Here is a 19,752-nt window from a genome sequence, read left to right as displayed (position 1 = left end):
AATTTTACAATGACAGCCTACCCCGGCCAAACCCTGGGTAAAAAAAATGAGAACGTTTATTAATTCTGAAAAATATGTATAACATTCCACCCATGAGGCCACTAGGTCATTTGACTGCAGGAAAGAGCTACTTTCAGACAGTAGGAGCATGTTCTTTGAAACACTTCTTTTCAGTGGCCATTTTACTTTCCAGGACACCAAAGCTCTCCCCAGCTGCTACAGTACCTCACAAAGTAACATATAATGACATTTAATGATAGAAAAGGTTATTAATCAAACACCAAATACTGTACACTGTTAACTGTATTATTACTATTGCACTTTGAATTGAATAAATACTCTTAAGATGTAAAGTTCTCAGTTTAGAGGACCTGCGTSGTTCTGGTACCCGTTCCTACCAACATTTCTGCTTATAAATCGATCTGACTCAGTAGTATATTTTTTGGAGCCTGTGTGACTTAGAATGTGAAATCTGAAACCACTTGAAGCTGGGATGTCCCTTCTACCATTTCATTCGCTCTTCTGACTGTCCATCAACTCCTAGCTGAACCCTATTGTATATCACAGCCACTGACAGAGCACATGCCTGTCAAACTTACATCATAGCACAGGGGGATAGAGTGGTTTCATCACTGTAGCACATTCAGAGATCCATTTATTAGCCATTCATTTGAAATGATTCYTAGATTTCAAACAAAAAACACGTTCTGTTTGTCATAGACGGACAYRATTGATAMGAGATGAAAGGTACGTTTCTGACGAGTCCAGGAAGCCGCGCTAGAGCACAGTGAGATGTTCACAGTGATGGGGGCAGACGTTTGGATCAAGAGAGACCTTTTCTCTAACACTAAACATACAAATATGTATTTTACACTTTTAAGGAAGGTGAAATCTTATAGTTGGTRGTTTTATATTTTGATTATACTATATTTAGAAAGCATATCAGTCATTTCACGCCTGATACAGTTTTGTTGAATAGGAAATACATGATATCAAGTATCCTTTTGTATCATATTTGTACTGTGTACTTGAGCTTGTGTCCTCAAAAGTGACTACACCTCAGCAGTTTATAACATGTTTTACCAGAAAGGTGAGATTTGAACCTTTCTTTGAAGATAASTACTTCTAGTTATTGTTACTGGCCCTCTCGTGATAAATAATTACTTTTGGGGGGATTACGTAGATTACATTTTCGATTACATTTAATTACATGTAACTGTTTTTAACTGCCTCCACATATCAAAAGAGTATTCAGCATTAGTTCTGCCACATAATATTGGGCCCTATGGTGTCCATTGCATAGGCGCCAAGACTAATTCCAAATTCACACGTTCTCCTGGCTCTCCAGGTGTTCCACAGTCTCTTCCTCCACAGTGACAGAGACACYACAAACACCATGTCGCCGCAACTGAAATAGGTCAACAACAACAAAAGAAGAAACGATAGGTGAATTACTCATTCTTTTTCATGGACTTTGTAGATGGAAGAAGCGGATGCCGACGTAGAGAGATCAAACAGTGCCCTGTGAGAAACAAGTGTAAACTGCAACTGGGAGAGCTGAGAAGACTGACTTGTTCAATAGGTTAGTGGTGCTCCAACATCATAGCTGGCAGTTACTCCTTTTTGGAACTTACCCACTGATAAAATGTCATCACACTGTTGTTACATTGGTAAAGTCATGATATCATGGCTACCCGTCATCACCTTTGTTAATTGGTAAGTCATGATATATGGCTAACCGTCATAACATGTAGTTATTGGTAAAGTCATGAATCATATGGCTCCGCTCATACACTGTTTGTTACTTGGTAAAGTCATGATATCATGGCTACCCGTCATCACACTGTTGTTACATTGGTAAAGTCATGATATCATGGCTACCCGTCCATACCGCTCCGGCCAACTGTAGTTTCTTCCCCACAATGAGTCTGGATTTGACTCCCTCCCTGATGACTTCTGCAATGGGAACACATTCTGATTGTTCTGATTGGTCCCAGAATCCAAAGGGTTGGGCTAGAGCTGGCCATCATGATGAAGTTATCAACTTTGGTTAGATTTGTTGGACGCGATCCAATCGCTGATTCATTTGTTTTGTACAGCGCCCCTCATTTTGAACTCCTGAAAACTACTTCAAGGATGGCAGTTTCAGACTGAATGCATATAGCAATCGATAGAACAGGGGAATTCAATTTAGGGTGAGCTTTTTGTACAAACTAATTTGGCCTTATTTACTTATACAATTAACTTGTCCCAACGTTGTCATGTGGCAATGTAATGGTAACACTTAAATTGGATAGTCCATCTGTAGATGTTACTGACAGGCTACAGATATGCTGTTGAACCGATGCTAATAGTCTACAGATGGTTTGTAGACTGACTACCTTGTTGAAAATGAGATATTCTGATGTTGACTGGTAGTTTGTAGAGCGTCTACTGATAAAGTGTTACCCTGTTTATACGTATCTGTTATTTTACGTCTTGCCCCGCAACTGTCACTCAGGTTGTCTGACAGAGAGACAGCAGAGCAGTGTATTTGTAATGGATACTCAGGGAGATAAAGGTGTAGATTRACGCACAGAGCGCGGCAGGTGTTTATTTCGCCTTCGCAGAAGGCAGGAATCTTGGTCACAGGCAGGCAATGGTCATACACAGGTAGGCAAACCGGCAGGTGAATCAAAACTAAGACTGAAGGCTATAACTGYTTCTCACAAACGAGCTAGGAAAAGGCTTAGTAGAGTCYAAACGYACAATACCTCACAAAGGCYCAAACAGAATGAACTMAACTAAATAAGGAGCTGATGAGACCAGGTGAGTAACTAACACAGGTGAAATCAATAAACTAAAYTGAAAGACAGGGCTACGTTCAGGAACACAAAGAAACAGGGCTACGTTCAAGAACACAAAGGAAACAGGGCTACGTTCAAGAACACAAKGAAACAGAACATAAGTTTGACRAAGAAAATAAATGCAGAACCTTACAGTATTTGTCTATCTACACATCAGCTCAAGACGCCGGCTGCTACAGAGTTCGTTCCCGTTGAGCGTACGTTTACCACGCAGTGTCAAATAGATCAAGTGGTGATAGATCTCAATCTAAACCTCAAAAGCAGTTGTGAAAATCAATGAAAAATCCGCATTCCTTTGGACGAGTTGGAGTCGAGAGATCGGCATGTCTTAGGAGACGGCTGAGAATTGCATGTCTCACTTATTCTCCATTCATTATTGCAGTATCTCTGGATCACGAATCAAAACTCAACTAATAATCTTTTCCACTGGGTTTTTACTTAAACATGTAAAGCCTCAGATTTGGTGCAGGCTGACTTAAATATGAGGGGAAATAGGATTTCTGGAGACTGCGAAGGCTTAGTCCAATAATTATCATACAGTACATATAATTCACCCAAGTTTCAAAATATATGAGACGCATTACATCCCAACTTATCAATCACTTTATCTTGATTGGTAATCMCAACTCATTTCATTGTATGATTGAAACGTATCATGTTGATAATGATGTGTAATTGGTGGAAAAAGACATTCTTCTGTTTGGCCAAATGGTTCTTTGATGGTGGTACAATTGCAATTAAAGTCCTTACCTGGACATTATCTCAATGRCTGCGTGGTTTTGAGAAATACACTGCTCCAATCCTATTAGATGAATTCCATTAACCGTTCACTTCCATTCGCTTCAGGGCGAGGTTGCCCTGGCAACAACTCAATACCTGTAGGCCAATTTGGCTGATGGCATCCATTTTGAACTACACATTCTCAATCAAATGTAGCAATTTCCCTAGAATATTATAGCTTCCTTCAAGGTTACCAGCTTCTACTACCGACTGCAGAGAGAGCGAAGCAGAGAGAGAGAGAGAGAATGCCATTTCAGTTGTGGCTGTCATTTTAGCCATGCTGAAATGAGTGAAACGACACATTCCGAAAAGTAGAAAATGAGGGACTGCCTTCGATGGGAAGCGTCCATCAAGGATAGAGAGACTTAATGAGCGTCAGATCTGTGGCAGCTGTAATTTCTGGTCGAATTCCTGCGTAATAAGTGTGTTAAAAGTCGTGACTGAATTCCAGTCGAGGAGAGTGTCGGACATGTTTGATCCAGTTTGCGGGTATAAACCCAAACAGAATCATTCCATTATTCAAACACACACGATGCAAACAGCATTCTAAGAAATACTTAGAAATCTCATGTTTGTGTAGATGTAAGGTTTAACTTCATCTTACCCACAAGGTCTATTTATTCAAATCAGCACATACGAATACACGATTAATCACGAAAGGCATGCTTTAGATACAGTAAATCAACTGCCAGTGACTAATATCATCACATCTCCCAATCCCACAGACCGAAACGTAACCARTAATACGTCACCTGTACAATGTCATACTTCCCAGTCATTTGTGGYCCGTCACTCATTATAGCCACTTACCAAAWGAGCCTCTGCCATTTCCTTTTCATCCCAGACCCAACGTGACCTAGCCGGGCCCTTGTAAATTCTCATCCCATCTGGCTTTGCCTCAAGCAGATGTCCAAGTGTCCATATTTAATCGCCTCTGTCAAAATGGCCTCCCGTCATCATGCAGCAGTCAGTCGCTCTGAGGTAGAGCAGACCCAGTCTACATCCTAAATGGCTTCCTTATTCCCTATATAGTGCACTACTTTTGACCAGGGACAATAGGACTCTGMTCAAAAGTAGTGCACTATATATGGAATASGGTGCTACTTAGGACAGAGTCTGAGGGAGACATTCCAGTCTGAGCGGCCCTCCTTGCAACACGAGGAAATGAGATTGTGTCAGGACTATTTCGGAGGGCGCTTTGAAGTCTTATTTTACACCGCCTCAGGGGGGACTGCAGCACAGAGAGGTAGGGGTATCAGCTAAAACATCTGAAATGCCCCGGAACCCAAAATACTTTATCCGTCTGATKCATACACCACGTAGGTGGTCAGAGMGCTCGAGAGAAGCAGGGAGAAGTAACACAGAGGCTTTAAGATCATATGTCACTTACTGTGTGCCACTGGTTCCCTTGATTTCACATGGTGTTTCATCTTATTATTCATCTTATTACACCAGTATGATATCTACCTAGGGAGTAATTCAAAGAAGGTGATGACGAGAGATGTTTCACTTGCTGTGTTGTTCACTTACATGCGGGCGRCCTGAACCAAATGTAAACATTCCGTTGTGATCGGAATCATTTTCAAGCATGAATTATTCATGAGATATTGTTCTCAAAGTCTGCAGGCCAGAGAGAGATGTTCAAGGGTAAATATAATAATGATAAGAAGAAACACGTCTCAGTGTCGCTGGAAAACATGGGTGTATTCTTAAAAAATAGAGAAAAGTTTAGGCCTAGAAGAGCTAGTGGGAGTTGTCTCATCTATGAGTCTACCAAGTTGTTGTTTTTTCAACTACTTTTTTTTTTTACACATAGTATATGTAATATTGTGTTTCAGGTTATGGCGGCAATTGTTTTGGAAGGAGGTATACAATGATGTCAATATCATTAAATGATCAGTAGCATCTCCAGTGACTCTCAAGGACAACAAGCCTTTGTCCCAACAACATACGACATTGACCTGACATTCGGAGGTCATGAATGGGGGTAGGAGACACACACACACACACATCCAGGAGCCTCTGTTGCAATCAGGCAGACCTGACAGTGACCAATTGATGCTCTCTTCACAATAACAATAAAAGCTGAATTCCACACACACACACACACACYCACACYCACARACACARACARACACACACACAACAGAGAGGTAGAGACTCCCTGGTGTGGATGGTGGATACCCTGGCCCCCCTCCCCTGCTGCGTCCAGAGCAGGCTTCCAGGCGAGAGGACATCCCGTGGTGCCGTTTGAGTCTCCTTGCCAGCTCCAGACAACTTCACTATCCCTGCCCTAGCAGGGGGCYGTAATCACATCAGGGCCCCCTGACAAGAGGCATTCAATTCGGCTTCGGGCCCCTTAAGAGTCTGGCACCCAGCAGTCCTCTCTTCTCTCTACAGCGTGGTGACGTTACAATMAAATGGTTGTGTTTTTTACCGCTGTCTAAATGTATTTGGAGACAGATTTACGATTCCGTGTCACCGGGCGAAATCTGAATTGGCAGAATCGAGCATTGCTGCCAGCCCCGGTTCTTCTAGATGTGTGAATGATGGAATGAGTGGGCTTTTATATTCGCACTATGGTGAATTCCAAACACGATCAAACCCCTCTTTTGTCGGCTAGGACTGAGGAACAGTAATGAATAGACTTTATGGATCTCAGGAGGTTCTCATGGTGTCAGYTGGAATTTCCGTAAACATTAGCGAGTTATGGTCGTACTCGAAATAGTTCTAGTATTTTCCTTGACTTTAGATGAATGCGTGTAYACGATAAAGGATGAGACATTCCATACGATTCTGTGACAACAGGGTCATGGTTAAGGTTGGTTCTGTGGCTTAGCTGGACACAGGTCGGTCCCCTCTTGCATCCCTAAAAACAGTGGGGCGGTGGTCTTAAAAAAAAAAGGATGCTACCGCTTTAAGAGGTACATCCACTGTCCCTCGCCACACTCGATACTTTTTTGCCAGCTCCTACTGTCAGCAGCATTATGCATTTTTTTTCCAGTTGTCTTGAGTGTGCAGGTTAGTGTGTGTCTGTCTGCATGCGCGTGTTTGTGTCAGTTTTGCAATGATGTGTTGACCAGCGTCTCCAGGTATACTTTGCATCTAAGCACGGCTGGTGACTCGTTGTTTACGTTTTTCGAAAAGCCTGACCACCGTTCCCCGCTCGTCATATTCAGAGAATGATATGCTTTCGCCAAAAGCCCAGGACAACAAGGAATACTTGGGGCATCTTTTTTCTTATACCCGAAATCCACCAAAACTGAGGAAAAACGCTAGTGACTGTTTTAAGCAGCTTTGTGGCCTGCACTGTCGCATAGGCTTCATGGGGAGCCAGGCTTCCTGCAGCTACGCCTTCATTCATCACCTTACTTTCAATGGCCGCCGCGCCGCCTCTAGGCTAGCGGACCAGGTAGGGTGCCGTGCTAGCACAATGTAGGGGGATTAGTATCAAAGCAGCTCGGGCGAGGCCCTGCGTCCCGGGCCGCCATTCAGCCCTAGCATGGGAGCCATAGCTGAGAAGCGCTGCGGGAGCAGCCAAGGTCATCGTGGAGGGAGACTGGGAAAGGAACCCTGGGAACCAGCCGTCTCCCCCTGCTAATCAGAGAGCTAGCCAGGCTAGCAGCACAGCAGGTGTCTCGCCCGCTAAATGTACATCTGTTTGGACCGCGGATAGCGTGGCTGACAACGAGATAATGCCCCAATGGCTTTACTTTTTCCTTTCTCTCTTCTTTCTCTACTCTCCTTTTCTCTGTTCTTTCTTCTTTTTTTGTTTCGCTCTTTTGCTTTATTTGGCTTGGTTTCCTTGGGGTTTTCTTTCTTTCTTTCTCCATCTTTTCTTTTTGGTTGTTTCTACCGAAAGCACCAAATGTCTGCTTACTTATCAGACTTATGCATTCTAACCGAATGCTTTGCACTTGACTGGAAATCAGTCCCAAGTTATTAAAGAGAGATTTGGGGGGAGACTGAAAGGTTCGGGAGGATCCCAGCATGGGAACACCAATTTGGGAGGGGGGGGAGGGGGGGGGCGTATAGAGACTGAAGAAGAGGAACTTTTTTCAAGTTTCTTTTTAACACAAGATATACAGCCACTGTAATGGTTCCATGGAAATTATAAGCGCTATTGAATAATCCCCTGTATTATAACCAAGTTCAATGATGCAATCTCATAGAGAGAACTGGGTTACAGGTGAAAGTAGCTGGTTGTGGAGTTTTTGGCTCCTTCTTTTCTCCACCGAGTGATTGAAGCGTGTATGAATGATTATAGGCATCATTTWAAGCCGATTGGGCATCCTGGGGAGCGAGGACTAGGACTAAGGAACTCCGATGGGACATCTGCTGGCTTCAGACCCAGTAGCACATTGGCCTAGGAACTTTCAAAGAGCAGACCGACCAGGAAATTAGCAACGAGGTTGGCAAAGAAAACAAGAAATGAGGTAACGATGATGTAGAAATAAACTACCGTTGACATCTTCCGTTCTGAGTCAAGAAGGCAGCCATGTTTTTTTTCACCCCTCCACCCCTGTTGGGATATTGGCAAGTTGTCATGACGACAGGGATGTTCTGCTGATGAAGTCCCGCTCCTCGTGGTCCAATCAGATTGTGGAGTCTAAAACTGCAGTACGAAACAGGAGAGGACGCACCTATTCCAGTTGCACAATGCCGAGAAGGACAGCCCGATCCTGGACCACCTACGGACGYAATGGACGATTTGGGGGAGGCAGTCAATGGAGCCGCCATGGTTCAACAAAACACAACCCAGCGGGGGACGAGGATGAGGGGCTGCCAGGTAGGGGGTCCAATATCGTGTCTGATGCTGTTCATGTCACAATTCATCATTGCTATCAATACGATGGTCAAAGCGTTGTTTACAATTCTTTTCATGATCGACTTATGTAAYAATACAGATACTGGGCGGTCACTGTGTATCGCTATGAGTATTGGCGGGAATGTTTTTGTGGAAGTATTGTTTCTGGTGGGGGTTTTTCAGGTGTACTTTTTCCAAATTCGTAAACCACTCCTGCAGGTGGTTTTACGGATGCGAATGGAAAAAGAAAACAAATGTGTTTATAAAACCGGGTAAAAACTTTACACAATTCTGTATGTGTTGGTTTCACTGTGGGTTGTAAAGCTATAGTATAATAGGCTAATATGCAGAAACCACAGGTAGCCAAATGAACAGAAAACTATCCCAGTGAAGTGCGATTCAGGCCTTTTATTCAGAATCCTGGGCTACATTTTCCTACTATTTTACGTCTTTGGGCTGTCTTCAAAACTGGCCAGCCAAAGCTGAGCTGTTTATAGCCTTGTAAAAGATGGAGCGCTTAGGGGGGGTGCCCTCTGTTTTTCTCTGAGCACTGCAGGTAGCCATTGCGGTCATCATCCTTTTAAAACACGCCTCGTATTCTTCTTATTAAATCACAGCTGCCCACAATTAAATATCGGCCGCCTTGGAGGATTTGAAATGGGTTTGGAATACGGACTTGGTCATAAGACGATAACAATTTGCTACTCTCTCCATAACCAGGTCTGTTTAGCACCATACCACCCGACCTCCCCCCTRCTCGTCTTCCCCCCTTCCATCCCCAATCCCTCCATCATGGGATCTCTGTGGGAAGCCATTTGTCAGACTGACTCTTCAAACCTCCAAATGAAATGGATATTGTCAGCATGGAGAAACCATCTTTATTGGATCCTGGCTGGATATCTGTGGATCTATTGTTTTATTTTTTATAATTTTTTATATATTTGATACATTTTTCTCCCCAATTTTGTGGTATCCAATTGGTAGTTACAGTCTTGTCTCATCGCTGCAACTCCCGTACGGACTCGGGAGAGGCAAAGGTCAAGAGCCGTGCGTCCTCCGAAGCCCACCCAACCAAGCCGCACTGCTTCTTGATAGTTTCCCCAAATAGGTGCTGATACCCACTTAACCTGGAAGCCAGACGCACCAATGTATCGGAGGAAACACCGTGCACCTGGCGACCGTGTCAGCGTGCACTGCACCCAGCCCACCACAGGAGTCGCTAGAGCATGATGGGACAAGGACATGCCTACCAGCCAAACCCTCCACTAACCCGGACGACGCTGGGCCAAATGTGTGGCGCCCCATGGTTCTCCCGGTCGCGTCCGGCTGCGACAGAGCCTGGACTCGAACCCACAATATCTAGTGGCACAGTTAGCACTGCAATACAGTGCCTTAGACCACTGTGCCACCCGGGAGGCCCGATATATTTTTATGTTGTGTTCTTGGACAGTTTTGCGAATGGCGGTGGCTCCACACTGAGATAGTTCTCTGAAGTGGGTGAGAGCTTAGTAGCACAGCGTTCCAGGAAATTACAGACTGCCATTTCAGGAACCACTTGTGATTTGACACACATTTTAAATCCTGGTGCTTTCCACTGATAGCCGAAATGTTGAACATTTTGGACCACGTAACCCCATTCTTTAAGTTCTTCAAAATGTCTCTTAAATGCTTTCAAATTATTGATAGATTGACTAGCAAGAACATCTTGTGACTGAAATGATTGTAGAGCACCTGTTCCCTATACGTTTTTAAAGTTTGAAGGCCTCATTGCTGGTAAGATAGAGCAAGGGTATAACTTTCTTTTCCAATTCAGCATTTCTAAAACAGTGTGTTTTAAGTCTAAGTCACTATAAGCGTATCTTCCAAGCCTATTCTCTTCAGCCTCGCAACAAAACACATCATAACAGCATGAGGCTAAGTCTAAGCTGGTCAGTTGGACCTCCGGTTGGAGATACTGAGGCCATTTGGATAGGGGAGATAACTGCAATGATGGGAAGTTGGTTTTGGAGAAATAGCCKCAAAGCCATAGCTATCACMCTGAGCTGATTGCTGGATTATTATGTCGTTTTAGATGGCAATCACTGTCGCCAAGGCCAAAGACAGAAAAACATGCTTCAACCTTGATTCAACCCCCATTCAGGTTTCATTCAGCCTCCATTCAACCTATTAACAGTTTTAAAATAGTTCCATCCACCAGTGATTGACACATAACCTTYAACAGTAGCGGGGAGATACAACAGAGCAAGTTGTAGATGTCATTTTGTAAACGAAAGCATGCTGGCCAGTAGTTGAAACTCATGTCCAGAATGGTTGCTATTCCATTGAAGAATTGCTTACTCATTGTTATTCCTGTTTCAGGAAATGGGTTTTCAATTGCTTTGATGCCGTGTGCCACGTGTAAGAGGTTTGGTCCCTCYACGTTAATAAGCACTGACAGCAGTCTCTTACGATGGACGTTTCACAATGGTCTTAAAGGCTTCGAACTCTGGGCAGCAGGTCAATCGCAACACGCTGAGGGTTTTTTACCAGGAAACCCATATAGGGGAAAGACCAGAGGTGTCTTATGATGCAGATTAGTAACACTAGGTTTGTGAGATTTGAGGTCAGATGTGGTGAGCAGCACTCCACAGCATGTACCTCATGACTTTGGGTCTGAGGAGGAAGTGAGTTGTTTTTAGACATTTCCTGATTTATGCACCAGTGTCCCCCTTTAGCAATAAAGAATGGTATGTCCCGGCCAGAACCAAGATCTTATGGAAAATATGGAGTCAATATGCATTTCAGTTATCCACCACAAACCTCCTCATAAGGCAAATGCCTTTGGTTTGGGGAGTGTGAGATATTTGTACCCGTTTTACTCCCTAAGCCTTAGACCATAAGGCTTATGAATCCAAGCCTAGATGAAGCTGTCAAAAAGCCACAAAACTCMGAGAAAACCAGCGCAACCTGTTTGGAATTCCTTAATTTGCATCACGTAATCATGCGATGTTGTCATCTGGATAAATCAACACTTGAACCATCTGAAGAGGACGGATTATAAGCAGCCATTTCCCAGTCTGTCATCAATCGCCATGGACGCCATGTGTCAGTAAATGTKATCTTGAGGTTGATTGGACCACCCAGAGGTCAGCCCATTAAAGGCCATGCTGTTTTCATTCAGAACTTCCAGCGCTGCAGCTCGACCATGTTTCCCCCACCCCACTCCACGGTTCCCCCCAGCTAACCCACATAAAGACCTCTGATCTAGGGCTGGGGTCCCCGTAAATTACTGTGTTTAAAGGAACCCGAACATGATCAGAAAGACCTAGGGTCCCCAGAGCAATGGGAAGCAATGGGAACATCGTGTTCCATACAGTTAGTGTACATTCCTCCCTGGAACGAACCATAACAAGAACACTTCAGATGATGTCAGTGATACCAGGGCACCTTGAAGGAGTTGGTTGGCTTCAGAGCCCCTGGCTTGACCTATGCCTGATGCATCTTGCACGTGGAGATTGCAGGGCAGGAGTTCTTCTGGCTCGCTAATTGTTCATCATTTGAATGCATATGATATTTCTAGTWCATTTAATAGAGAGAGAGACCACAGACGYAGCTCAGAGAGAGCATGGCCAGAGCAACTATGTGCAATGTGTCCACGTTGTTGACATGCKGACATAAAGAGAAAGACTGCAAACAGGTTTGAACACCAAGGGGCTGTCCAGACTCTCCTGACAGGGGAGGAGGAGATGGTGATGGTTGCCTCTTTAAGGCATGTTTCTCCTGTCAACTAATGGRTGRCAACAGCGCTGTGGTGTCCATTTGTGGTGTCCAGTTCGGTGAAGAGACAAATTACTGACACCACAAAGACAGGYGCTACTAGACACTAGTAGCTKCAATTYACCAGTGGTGTACCTGCWTGTTARACCAATCGTTATTRCAGGGAAAGGCTAGAGAATTGTACTTTGTTTAAAACTGATGCATTGGTCCAACGAGAGCTCAAATTCACCTACACCCTAATATATAAGAATTTAAACAAATATTTCCTGCATGTATAGAAAACTAAATCAAAAGGTAGTGAATTTAAAAAAAAAAAAAGTCAAATGTAATGAAATCGGCTTTCCTTGATCTAGTCAGAACGTAATATTATGCTCTTTGTTCATATCCAGTTGGTCTGGGACTGCTCAGGACAGGCAGATGATGAGATAATGGATACACTCTTATTTCTGACGAGACTAGATCTAGGATGACACAGTTCAAGATAAAGAGCTCCCGTCCCTAGCAGCCAATTTAGACCGTAGAATTACAAAGGGAATTGTGCCTCGCCAATGTGACGTGTGAAATCCAATACCATTTGTGACAAATGGGAGATGTCTTGCCTAATACACTACTTCTACTTCGTGAATAATTTTCATTGCCYGAGCAGACTAGAGGGATCTGAATGTTTCTTTTTCGAGTACTTGCATGTCAGTGTAACACATATTTTAGTTGATTAATGTTATTTTAATTCCCCATCCCTCTTGCTCATCAATATTCCTTTAATGCTCCATGACAGTTTCAATCTCTTTATTGTAAAAATAACAATTRGAATACTTACATTCCTGCTTCAGTTACTAGCATGTTATTAGGCTAATTGGCGGCCCATAGCTGTGTAACGACTATAAGTTAGTTATAGAACAGGTGCCTCTCTCTCTCTCTCTCTCGCTCTCGCTCCCCCCCCCCGACATATGTTGAAACATTGGCATGTAACTACCACCAATAAGGGCCATTCTTGAGCAGCGCCAGACATCCCTCCCACCAACTTGATATGAATCGTGAATAATTCAAAACTGGCTCAACTAGGAGGATACTACATGGTTCCATGTTTAGGGAACCTCTGCCTTTGTTATATGGACGGATGAATTCAGTTTATTGTTTAAAATAAGACATTAGAGGTAGTGGTGAATGGTGATGACACCTGGTATACTACCCCATAGTCATGTTCCAGTTGTCATACCATCATTTACAACAGAGACTATAGCTGCATCCTATTCCCTACATAGTGCACTACTTCTGACCAGAGCCCTTCGGGGAACTGAGTGAATTGAGTGTAATTTGGCATGCAGCGTAGCTTTAGGGGTGCAGGGTTCAGCCATTATAKCACTTTATCGAATGACAAGTGGGGTTTTAATGAAGTGTCGAGCTGTCCAGGCGACGTGATACACAAAGAGTGGCGGCCATTTTGAATGACCGAAGACAGGGTGGAGAAGAAAAAGAAACAGTGGTCTATAGGGAGGCCATTCCCTGAGGTCTGACCTAATGACAGCTTCCTGTCTGTCTCTCTGCCTTTCCTCACACATCTGAGAGAGGGAGGGGGAGAGAACATCTGTGGGGCTCTGGACCAATGCTTCAGTTAAAAGGAGGGATGGGGGGGGGGGGGGGGGGGGGGGCTGCATGGCGGATGGATTGCTTTTCATTTAGTTCGCGATGTGCCCATTGGTTTTAATTATGGCTGCCTCTTTCAAGTTGGAAAGAGGCACGGTTCAAAAATCAGTGCTGTCCTTTTCTTGTGTTTCCCTTTGTGTCTTGTGACTGGGTGGGGAGGGGGATGGGGACATATGTCTGTGTTTTGGTGTGTGTTTATAAATGCTGTGCACGTGTGTGTATGAGCGCAGATGCTTGTGTAAGGAAGGGGCGGATGGGGTTTTGTGCACCATACATGTGTGTATGAGTGTGTGTATCCGTGCGTGTGTGTATGAGGGTGTGTATCCGTGCGTGTGTGTAAATACATGTGTATATGCGTGTGGGTCTGTCTTATTTCCCAGCACAGCTGCAATAGGAATAGATTGATGTGAAACCCAAGCCGGCACTTTAAAGGCAAAAGGCTGGACAGACGTGGTCTTGGTACCAGATGGGGGTTTGTAATGAAAAGAGTAATCCCTACCCAGGCATCACTTCCATCAATCCAGTACTACAAAGTGATTTATAGAGAGGTTTCACAAGAAATCCCCCCCCCCTCTCTCTCTCCCTTTCCCTCTCCCTCGCTCTCTCTCTTCTCTCTCCTGTCTCTCTCTGTCTCGCAAGACTTGCAAATGTAGCATTAGCTAATATTCACAAGCAGCTCGCCTTTTTATGCACCAGGGCCCTTCTCTGATTGAGCTCCAGTTGATGCATTGCAAATGAGTTGCAGCGCCACAGCTAGCAAGTAAAACAGGCAATGCCCTCTGATTTGTATTAAAAGTACACTACCGTTCAAAAGTTTGGGGTCACTTAGAAATATCTTGTTTTTGAAAGAAAAGCACATTTGTTGTCCATTAAAATAACATCAAATTAATCCGAAATACAGTGTAGACATTGTTAATGTTGTAAATGACTATAGTAGCTGGAAACGGCAGATTTTTTTATGGAATATCTACATTAGGCGTACAGAGGCCATTATCAGCAACCATCACTCAAGTGTTCCAACGGCACGTTGTGTTAGCTAATCCAAGTTTATCATTTTAAAAGGCTAATTTTCAGAAAACCCTTTTGCAATTATGTTAGCACAGCTGAAAACTGTTGTCCTGATTAAAGAAGCAATTAAACTGGCCTTCTTTAGACTAGTTGAGTATCTGGAGAATTCAATTACAGGCTCAAAATGGCCAGAAACAAAGCACTTTCTTTTCTGAAACTCATCAGTCTATTCTTGTTCTGAGAAATTGAAGGCTATTCCATGTGAAAAATTGGCAAGAAATTGAAGATCTCGTGCAACGCTGGTACTACTCCATACAGACACAGCAAACTGGCTCTTACCAGAATAGAAACAATTGAGCAAGATAACAAGTACATTTAGTGTCTAGTTTGAGAAACAGATGCCTCACAAGTCCTCAACTGGCAGCTTCATTAAATAGTACCTGCAAAACACCAGTCTCAACGTCAGCATGAAGAGGCGACTCCGGGATGCTGGCCTTCTAGGCAGAGTTGCAAAGGAAAAAGCCATATCTCAGGACTGGCCATAAAAAATAAAAGATTAAGATGGGCAAAAGAACACAGACACTGGACAGAGGAACTCTGCCTAGAAGGCCAGCATCCCGGAGTCGCCTCTTCACTGTTGATTGTGAGACTGGTGTTTTGCAGTACTATTTAATTAAGCTGCCAGTTGAGGACTTGTGAGGCATCTGTTTCTCAAACTAGACACTCTAATGTACTTGTCCTCTTGCTCAGTTGTGCACCGGGCCTCCCACTCCTCATTTCTATTCTGGTTAGAGGGAGTAGTACACAGTGTTGTATGTAGATCTTCGTTTTCTTGGCAATATCTCGCCTGGAATAGCCTTCATTTCTCAGAACAAGAATAGACTGATGAGTTTCAGAAGAAACGTCTTTGTACTGGCCATTTTGAGCCTGTAATCAACCACAAAATGCTGATGCTCCAGATACTCAACAAGTCTAAAGAAGGCCAGTTTTATTGCTTCTTCAATCAGGACAACAGTTTCAGCTTGCTAACATAATTGCAAAAGGGTTAATGATCAATTAGCCTTTTAAAATTATAAACTTGGATTAGCTAAAACGACGTGCCATTGGAACACAGGAGTGATGGTTGGCTGAGTAATGGGCATCTGTACACCTATGTAGATATTCCATAGAAAATCTGCCGTTTCCAGCTACAATAGTCATTTACAACATTATCAATGTCTACACTGTATTTCTGATCAATTTGATGTATTTTAATGGACAAAAAAAAGTGCTTCTCTTTCAAAAACAAGGACATTTCTAAGTGGACCTCAAACTTTTGACGGTAGTGTACATGTCACTGCAGGACATGCTAGTTTGGAGGCCTGTGGATTCATCTCTCTCTCTCTTCCTCTCTCTCTCTCTCTCTCTCTCCTCTCTCTCTCTCCTCTCTCCTCCTCTTCCTCTCTCTCCTCTCTCTCTCTCCTCTCTCTCTCTCTTCTCTCTCTCTCTCTCTCTCTCTCTCTTCTCTCTCTCTCTCTCTCTCCTCTCTCTCTCTCGTCTCTCTCTCTCTCTCTCTCTCTCTCTTTTCTTTGCCCTTTTCTTCTCTTAATTCCACTCCCTCAGCCATAAAACTGTCTTTTTTTGCCACAGTTCCTCGTTATTACAAAGATGCAGCAAATTGGACACGGAATTAAGGAGTGGCAGCCTTGCAAATGTGTTAAGAACGTCATTTTCATTCCTCATGTATACAAGGCTCTTCCTCCCTCTCTGATTCCACACTCCCCCCTCTCGTTCTCCAACTCTCTCTTTTCTCCCCCTCCCTTTCTCAGTAAATCTATCTTCTCTTCCCCGTCCTCCCTCTCTCTATTTTTCTCCCTCTCGACATACCTTTTCTCTGTCTCTTTCACTCCAATGCTCTCGTGACTATCGCATCTCCCCCCCCCCCCCCCCTCCCTCTTTTAGTAATAGTGTATGTTTAGCTCGTTCTAAGCAACTCTATGCAGGGAGTATGGGGAGGGAGATTTCTCCGTCGTAGATTTACATCACATTTGCACAATATGTCAAGAATTCAACATGCATTACCATGTGGTGGAGCGAATGGGGTTTGGCGTAGCGGAATGTTTAAAGTGGTGGTAAATGCAGTATATGAGGTTCTTATGGGACTTTGAAGACAGTGATGTCTAAGGGAACACCTGAGTCTATTGGAGACAATGGCGTGTGTTGCCTCTCTCCATTCTCAGCAGCTTCCATCAAAATCAAAGCATTGGGAAGGCAGATACCCTCCAAACCTGAGAATACATGTTGGAATTCATTTCCAGCTCTTACTGAGAAAACAAGCTCTAACTGTGAAGACAAAACGTCCTGCTTTCTCTTCCTCTTTTAGGAAGATAACTTCCATGTCCTCTTCCCCTCTTCCTCTTCTCCTCTTCCTCTCTTCCCCTATCATGGAGAGTGTCTCCAAACACAAGTATTCCTGAATCCCCGACGGTGAAATCCGAGGTGCCTTGATGCTCATTGGAGCTCTGGGTTTGGTTTAGAGGGAGGTTTGGCTTGGCCCTCCTCCAGGTGGGAGAACTGGGGTGTAAACAGTTTACAGATCTATGTGTGTGTGTGTCTGGGTCTGGCAGGTTGGGGGAAGGCTGGGGCTAAGCCTGGAGGAATGTAACCTGAACACCACTTCACAGGGGGAGCAGGAGTACGAACGGGCATCCATGCATATTGTCTGGCTTGCAGGAAACGGCGCTCCATGTTCAAGGGGAACCGCGGAAACGGCTGACGTAGACAGTCAGGGGGTTCTGTTGGCCTGTCGGAATGACTTGGCTCTGGGCCGCCGGAGGAGGAGGCTCTGGGCTTACATGGTTAGGTTAAACCCGGTTCCAGAGAGGTAGTGTGTGTGTATGTGTGTGTGTGTGTGTGTGTGTGTGTATGTGTGTGTGTGTGTGTGTGCATCCCCTTCCATGTGTCTGTAAAACTGTTAGGGGCGGACTCAGCATTGTGCATGTTTAAAGTCACCACAGTCACGTGACCTTTACTGCATAATAAGCAGGAAGCCATAAGCAGGAAGCCGCTGCCTAGATCAGCTAGCTGGCTTCAATGCAGGAAGGAAAATCAGGTGTTGGAAACAAAGAGGTTGGAGGAGGAGAGAGACGTGTATCTCCAAGGACACATACCACCCAGCAGATCAAAACACCCAGAGGACACGATTGATGGGAAGCCACGCTAGCGAGCTAGCTGCTGTATGGTTGAGGTTGAAAGCAGTGGAGGCTACAGCCAACACATGATAGAATTCCTAATGCTGTCCCTGTCTGTCAGTTAATTGAAGCCGTGTGTCTCTCCCAAGGGATAGTTGGGGTGTCTTTGTAGTATATCTTTGTCCTATTGTGTGCTTAGCTAATTATTTTCCTCAGTAACTTCAACAAAAATACTGTCGTTATTTTCATTTTTATCTTGTTTTGCGGTAGTCTTAGTCTAGCTACTGATGTTTGACAGAGTTTATATCAAACCATATTCATTTACATGATTATGGTATCTTGTAAAAAACAATGTTTTTCTATAAATGTTTTTGTCAACGRCGGTTCACTTGGTCACATGGGAATCGATAACACCATCTCCATTGGTTGGACAAATTATTCAATGTAGATTTTAGCGCAAAGAGTGTTCATCATATATCCTTTGATTTATGACAATTAACTATATATGTGCACCAGCGCAATCACGCTGCACACACAGTTTGAAGAAGCGGTAGCGGGGCTGCCCGCTAGTCAAGTCATCCCTCTAACACGTCCCCTTCCTCAGAGACGGGAAGAAAGTCACTCTGTCATTGTGTCTGTCTGAGGACGTACAGGGTCTAAGTCAAAACATACACAGCTGACAGTCTTAAAGACCATGTGAATATCTGAGTCAAAACATACACAGCTGACAGACTTAAAGACCATGTGAATATCTNCTTAAAGACCATGTGAATATCTGAGTCAAAACATACACAGCTGACAGACTTAAAGACCATGTGAATATCTGCGAAAAATGTTATTGATTCATATGATAGAATGTTCCCATTTCAGTTTTGTTGTTTTATATAGCAGCGACCCGCTTGGACAGTTATGTGCCTGTGTTCGGATGTGCTGCTGTTCTGTGGTAATTAGGACCCATTTATCCGTTTGCTCTGGGTTTCACGGGGTCCAGCATGCCAGTATCCCTGCTGTCTGCCAGTCAAGTGAATACCTGAAATGTGTTAGTCCCAGGAGTCCTTGTGGTTGGTGGAACGGGGGCAGGGCAGGGCAGGGCAGGGGGTTGGGCACTGCAAGTTATAAGACCAGGCTTTTTCTTTGTTCTCTCTCTTTTCTTGTGTAACTTGTTGCTGTTTCTTTAAGGGTTTGTTTGGTGTGGGCTATGGCCAGACAGTAGCCTGTGAAAGTTTGGGTTCAATAAACCGTTTTCATTTGAGAACTCAAGAACGGTGTTAATTGAAGCTCTCAGACAAATGGACTTAAACAATGCTTCATAGAACGATAAATAGGCCTTTATACTCGGGCTAAGGAGCACTTGGAACACTTGAAAATGCAATGTTCTCTCACCGCAGTTCACAACCATGAAGCAAACCGATTTCTATAGTTGTCCGGCATTTCTTCTTTATGGAACTCCTATCTCCGCTAACCAAATGAATGGTTATGGCTTTGAAGAGGAAATGGCACGCATTCCTCCATAATCGTAAGAGGTATTTACATATGCTCTCTAAATAATTATGTGGCAACGCCGGAGCGTCCAATGAATTTTTCACAAAAGCACTTTCTATTATTTACATTCCTAAAATGTAATGTGGTTTACTTCTGCAACTGGACGCCCGAATCAAAGCATTCATTCTGGGAGGGAGTCGGCACCACACACACAAAACAAAAAAGTTCAAAGCCGTAGAGAGGTCAAGCATAGGGGTCA

Source organism: Salvelinus sp. IW2-2015, linkage group LG1 (genome assembly GCF_002910315.2).
Source record: "Salvelinus sp. IW2-2015 linkage group LG1, ASM291031v2, whole genome shotgun sequence".
NCBI lineage: Eukaryota > Metazoa > Chordata > Actinopteri > Salmoniformes > Salmonidae > Salvelinus > Salvelinus sp. IW2-2015.
The sequence above is the reverse complement of the archived record's forward strand: the minus strand, read 5'-3'. Positions refer to the sequence as shown.